This window comes from Rhinopithecus bieti, unplaced genomic scaffold, assembly GCF_001698545.2.
Source record: "Rhinopithecus bieti isolate Rb0 unplaced genomic scaffold, ASM169854v2 scaffold_7438, whole genome shotgun sequence".
Lineage (NCBI taxonomy): Eukaryota > Metazoa > Chordata > Mammalia > Primates > Cercopithecidae > Rhinopithecus > Rhinopithecus bieti.
In genome coordinates, this window is record NW_016805589.1 from 1,326,313 (window position 1) to 1,331,929 (window position 5,617).

Here is a 5,617-nt window from a genome sequence, read left to right on the forward strand (position 1 = left end):
AAAAAAAAAAAAAAAAAAAAAAAAAGAATGCACTTTGCAGGGAGAAATTTGTCAAGAAATAGGACCTTTCAAGAAATGAAAAAGATTTATGTCTTGGTTAAGAGCAGCAGTTCTCAAAGGGGTCCAGATATCAAAGTCACTTGGAAAGCTTTACAAAATACCAGGGACAGGGCAAGAAAATTCGTACTTTTCCCTTTCCCAGAATATTGCCAAAGAATAGTCTGTAATTGCCAGCTCAGTTCCGCACCCTTCATTTGGGACAGGGTTGGGGAAGTTGATTGGACCTTTTTGCTGGAAAGAGAGGCTAAGTTGATTTATGTGATAAAAATAAATAGACGGGAGGAGGGGGATTTCTGCAATTTGAGAAAATTGTGGAGAGCAGTACAGCAGACAACAGCAGAGGCTGTGAAGGAGGTAAAATGAAGATGAGAAGGACTTTTGAATTCATTATTGCAAATTATAGACCTCCTTCGTGATTTTCAAGAAAAATACAAGAAAAGATTTATATGCTCTTTTCCAAATTTATTTTGTACTTTAGTAACCATAACATGGACCCAAAACTTGACCACTTGAGTTCTGGGTTGATAAAAGTTACACACACATGTCTTTCTCCCCACCCCTCGAGAGGAAGGGCACTACTTCTGGTACATAAATTTCAATTTTGATATATTCTGACTGATTCCAACATGCATCCTTATCTCCACCCCAACTTCATCAAGAACCACTCATTAGAACTTCTCAGAAGCACCATCCCCCCTTTCAAAGGCCAAACTCCATAGCGATCAGGCCTTTCTTAACCCAACATCGTCATGGTCCCCACCTCTCCCCGACATGTGTGTCACTATTCAATAGAGCTCCATGCTCACCTGGTTCTCTCTCCATATTTCTGCAGACTCCACTATCTGCCTCTCTGGCTCCTTCTTTCGTTTTCCTTCCTTCTAACTCCCAGATGCAGGCATGTCCCTTAGAAGCTATCATCTGTTCACGTCTCTATGTAGGGTTATTGGTCCAGAAAGGGGTTGCCAGATTTAGTAAATAAAAATACAGAGTGCCCGGTTAAATTAGAATTTCAGATAAACAATGAATAATTTTTAGTATAAAGATTTTAATCTGACAACTCTGCCCAGAAATAATGTATGCTTTCAACACAAGCTCCTTTTTTTAAAAGAATTTTGGTTTACACAGTGAATTTGAAAATCTATTAGTAAACAGAAAAAAAATCAAACATATTGACTGAGAACATCATCTGTGCATGAATATTCAGAAGCAAACTCTGTTGATTGGCCTTGTTATGTATTCGGCATTGCTGGGTGACTCCAAGATCGAACTGTTTTACACAGAAAGAACCACCCTGGAGGAAGCCTAGATTACACTCATTTATTAAATCATTTGGTCATCCAGTCACTCATTTATTTGGAGGAATTCAGCATGTTCCTCTCTATTTACAAGGTCATTTTTTTGGCAAGGGAAGTAGCTCAAGTTGACCCACATCTTCCCTTCCTCTAAACCATTGGCTTGGGTTTTTTCTTCATATAGAATCTAATCGGCCTAATTCTCTCCTTGCTTCAGAAAGGCTCTTGCAGCAAGGAAAATGAGTCTTCCCATCGTTACATAAATTCTCATGGGGCTTCCCTTTATAAGTTTATGACAGCCAGGAGTTGAGCCTAGAGCTCTGAGAGAAACAGCCGCACACTGATTTATGATGGCAGCTGCTGCTAAATCTCACCCCTCTTTCCTCCTTACAGAGCCATGTTACCTTGGGGTTACAAAACTCTTTTCACTGTTATTCAGGGGAATAATAATAAAATGCCAGGTTGCGAGTATAAACATGATCATTCTGTGCCTATTATTGTAAATCAAATTTTACCTTGTATCAGAAGCACAGAAAACATTTTATACTGTCAGCCACCTCAAGCCCTTGTAGCAGTCTGTCTTTATATAACTCTAGGCTGACCTGACCTGAGTTATTGTTTAGGTTGCACTGGCCAGGGAAGCTGGTTACACAGGTAATCTGGCTATTTCTCCTTATAGACCCAGCTGACCACTTTCCTTGAGCCAAGTATTGACTTGGTCTAAGCATAGCAATGGGGTTAATGATGTGGGCCCAGGGCACCAATTGCCTGGGTTCAGGGATTGGCTCTGTAATTTACCATCTGTGTGACAATGGCAAGTCAATTAACTTATCTATGATCAGTTTCCTTAGCTTTAAAATAGGAATGATGATGATGATGACGGTGCTATGTTATAGGGTTGATGTCAGGTTTAGCTTAGTTAACGTACAGCACTTAGAGTGGGACCTGGGACATAAGCAGCACTTTAAGCGTTATTTATAATTGTGCTTCTAGTGTAGGCACTTCCAGTTTTTTAGGATGAAGCCTCTATTTTTTTTTTTTTTTTTTGAGACAGAGTCTGGCTCTGTCCCCCGGGCTGGAGTGCAGTGGCCGGATCTCAGCTCACTGCAAGCTCCGCCTCCCTGGTTCCCGCCATTCTCCTGCCTGAGCCTCCCGAGTAGCTGGGACTACAGGTGCCCGCCACCTCGCCCGGCTAGTTTTTGTATTTTTTAGCAGAGACAAGGTTTCACCGTGTTAGCCAGGATGGTCTCGATCTCCTGACCTCGTGATCCGCCCGTCTCGGCCTCCCAAAGTGCTGGGATTACAGGCTTGAGCCACCGCGCCCAGCCCGAAGCCTCTATTTTTTTAAAAAAAATTTGGTTTATTCTTTGAGACAGAATCTCACTCTGTCACCCAGGCTGGAGTGCAATGGTGCGATCTGGGCTCACTACAACCTCTGCCTCTTGGGTTCAAGTGATTCTGCTGCCTCAGCCTCCCGAGTAGCTGGGATTACAGGCGCCTGCCACCATGCCTGGCTAATTTTTTTTTTTTTTTTTTTTTTTTTTTTTTTTTTTTTTTAGTAGAGGTGGGATTTCACCACGTTGGCCAGGCTGGTCTCAAACTCCTGATCTCAGGTGATCTGCCTACTTTGGCCTCCCAAAGTGCTGGGATAACAGGCGTGAGCCACCACGCCTGGCCTGAAACCTCTCTCTATTTTTTTAAACACAGTGTTTCAGATTCCCACATGATAGTAGACTTTTAAGATCTACATGATGAGCAAATACACAATGACAAGAGACCAGCAAGAATTCAGGGATACTTCTGTACTGGGGTAGGGCTCATTACTGCTCAGTTTCATCCAAGAGTTGGGCAGGGTTTTCCTCTCCACACTGCTGCCCCTCTATGTTCAAGGGCTTGTTACAGGATTGCTTGTGAGTGGTGGCCATGGAAAAGGAGGCAGTCCCCCCTGGGATGGTGGGATGAGTTCAGCAAAGTTTCTGCACAGTCACCAGATGCCAGTGATGGATGGGAACAAATGCAGGCACCGTCAGGTCTGCTAATCCCTATAGTGACAAGCCATAGTTTGTGATTCACTCCTACTCTCCACTCCATGACCTGGGTCCCCACGTCTGGTCTAAGTTGCACACTGCAACCTCTCCTCTCCCTAGGCTCTGTCATCATCCAGTGTCCCCGGGGACAGGTGGTGGAGTTGGGTCTCTTTCTCCATCTGTGTTCTCATTCTCACCTATCCTTAAGTCATAAACTCGAATCCTAACTTCCCTAGGGTCTTACCGTTTAGTTCTTAAGGCCAGAACTATTTTACTCTCTGTGCGTTTGTTACAAAAACTCCTAATTTTCTTATAGGCTCCTGGAGAGAGTCAGACTGATGAGGAATTGGCTCTAACCCTGGCTCCACCACTGTGTGATACTGGCCAAACCTTAGTGCCTCCATCATCTTTAGTAAATTAGCACAGGAACAGAAAACCAAATACCACATATTCTTACTTTAAGTGGAAGCTAAATGATGAGAACACATGGTCACAAAGAGGGGAACAGCAGACACTGGGGCCTACTAGAGGGTAGAGGATGAGAGGAGGGAGAGGATCAGGAAGAATAATAAGTACTAGACTTAATATTTTGTCACTGGGTGATGAAATAATCTGTACAAAACTCCCCTGTGACGTGAGTTTACCTACATAACAAACCTGCACATGTATCCATGAACTTAAAAGTTAAAAAAAAAAAAAAGTAGCCCAGGCATGGTGGCTCACATCTGTAGTCCCAGCACTTTGGGAGGCCAAAGCGGGTGGATTACTTGAGCCCAGGAGTTCAAGACCAGCCTGGGCAACATGGTGAAACCCCACCTCTACTAAAAATACAAAAATTAGCCACATGTGGTGGTGTGCACCTATAATCCCAGCTACTTGGAAGGCTGAGGCAAGAGAATCACTTGAACCCTCTACCGGGAGGCAAAGGTTGCAGTGAGCTGAGACTGTGCCACTGTACTCTAGCCTGGGTGACAGAGTGAGACTCAGTCTCAAAAACAAAACAAAACAAAACCCCAAAGTATAATACATCTGACTTCAACTTTATGACATTGCTGTCTTTTATTACAGCTTTTTATACTAAAATAAATAAATAAAATGTCATAAATAGTAATTGTGTAAATATAAAAGGCTTTATTAAAAAAAACAAGTCTTAGTGCCTCAATTTTCTCTTCTGTCAAGTAGGCACATGAAATTACCTAAGTCATAGGGTCCTGGGCATTTAAATGAAAGAATGTACATGAAATATTTAGCACTGCGGAGGGCTAGGCACACGGGGAGAATGCCATTTAAAAGACTAACCAGGCACCTGAGACCAAAGACACAAAGGTCTGTTATTTTTCTAGAGTCAAAAACAAAACTTATTAGGAGGCTCTCTTTACCCAGTCTTGTCCTCAAAATTGACTCTGAATCTTTAGTTCACTTTAAACATTCAGTCAATTATTAACCCTGCTTTGAAATTCTCTTTCTGTTCTCTCTGTCCTCTGACCTCTGACACAAGGTCATGACATGATGTCACAATTCACCTCCTGCTCTGACTTTGTGAGAATTTCCCAAGCTGGTAGGTGCATGGGCTCCCTCACTTTTTGCATCTAAGAGGTCTCTGGTCTCCCATCTCTGAGCACTCTGAGGTAGAGTTGCTGTGCTTTTTGCTCTTGGTCTTATTCCTTTGGCTAAACATGAATAATGATACTAATGAATGGCTTTGGAGATTCTTCTTCCTTCCTTTGCATTTTTCAGAGATATGTCTCTGGTTTTGGTATCTATTAGAAGGGTATTTTGGTTTCTGTTTTGTGGCAATCTAGATTTATAGTACAGAAAATTAGAAGCGATTATTTGTATTTCAAGGTTCTGTCTGTGGCAGCCAGGTAATCTCTTGGGTGCCCCGATTTACTCACTTGGTTTTTTCTCTCTCCTGGGTATAAGACCAACTACATAATTTACAAAGCCCAGGGCAAAATAAAATGCAGCCTCCCATTCAAAATTATCAAGAATTTCAAGAGGGTGACAGCACAGCATCAAATCAAGAGCAGGGCACTTCTTTTTTATTTTAATTTTTCCATAAGTTATTGGGGTACAGGTGGTATTTGGTTACATGAGTAAGTTCTTTAATGGTGATTTGTGAGATTTCGGTGCACTCATCACTTGAGTAGGATACACTGCACCCTATTTGTAGTCTTTTATCCTTCGTCCCCCTCTCATCCTTCCCCCTAAGTCCCCAAAGTCCATTGTATCATTCTT

The 5,617-nt window shown here is 42.4% G+C and overlaps 1 protein-coding gene across 1 annotated transcript in view; it reads left to right on the forward strand.

The window, feature by feature from the left end:
* The first annotated feature begins 4,924 nt into the window (after positions 1–4,924).
* The window catches only part of RNF14 (ring finger protein 14), a 24,109-nt gene continuing 23,416 nt past the window's right edge, over positions 4,925–5,617 (forward strand). Inside the window, exon 1 of the mRNA XM_017872952.1 lies at positions 4,925–5,007. The gene's annotated coding sequence lies outside the window, so the exon portion shown is untranslated. The remainder of the gene's footprint in view (positions 5,008–5,617) is intronic.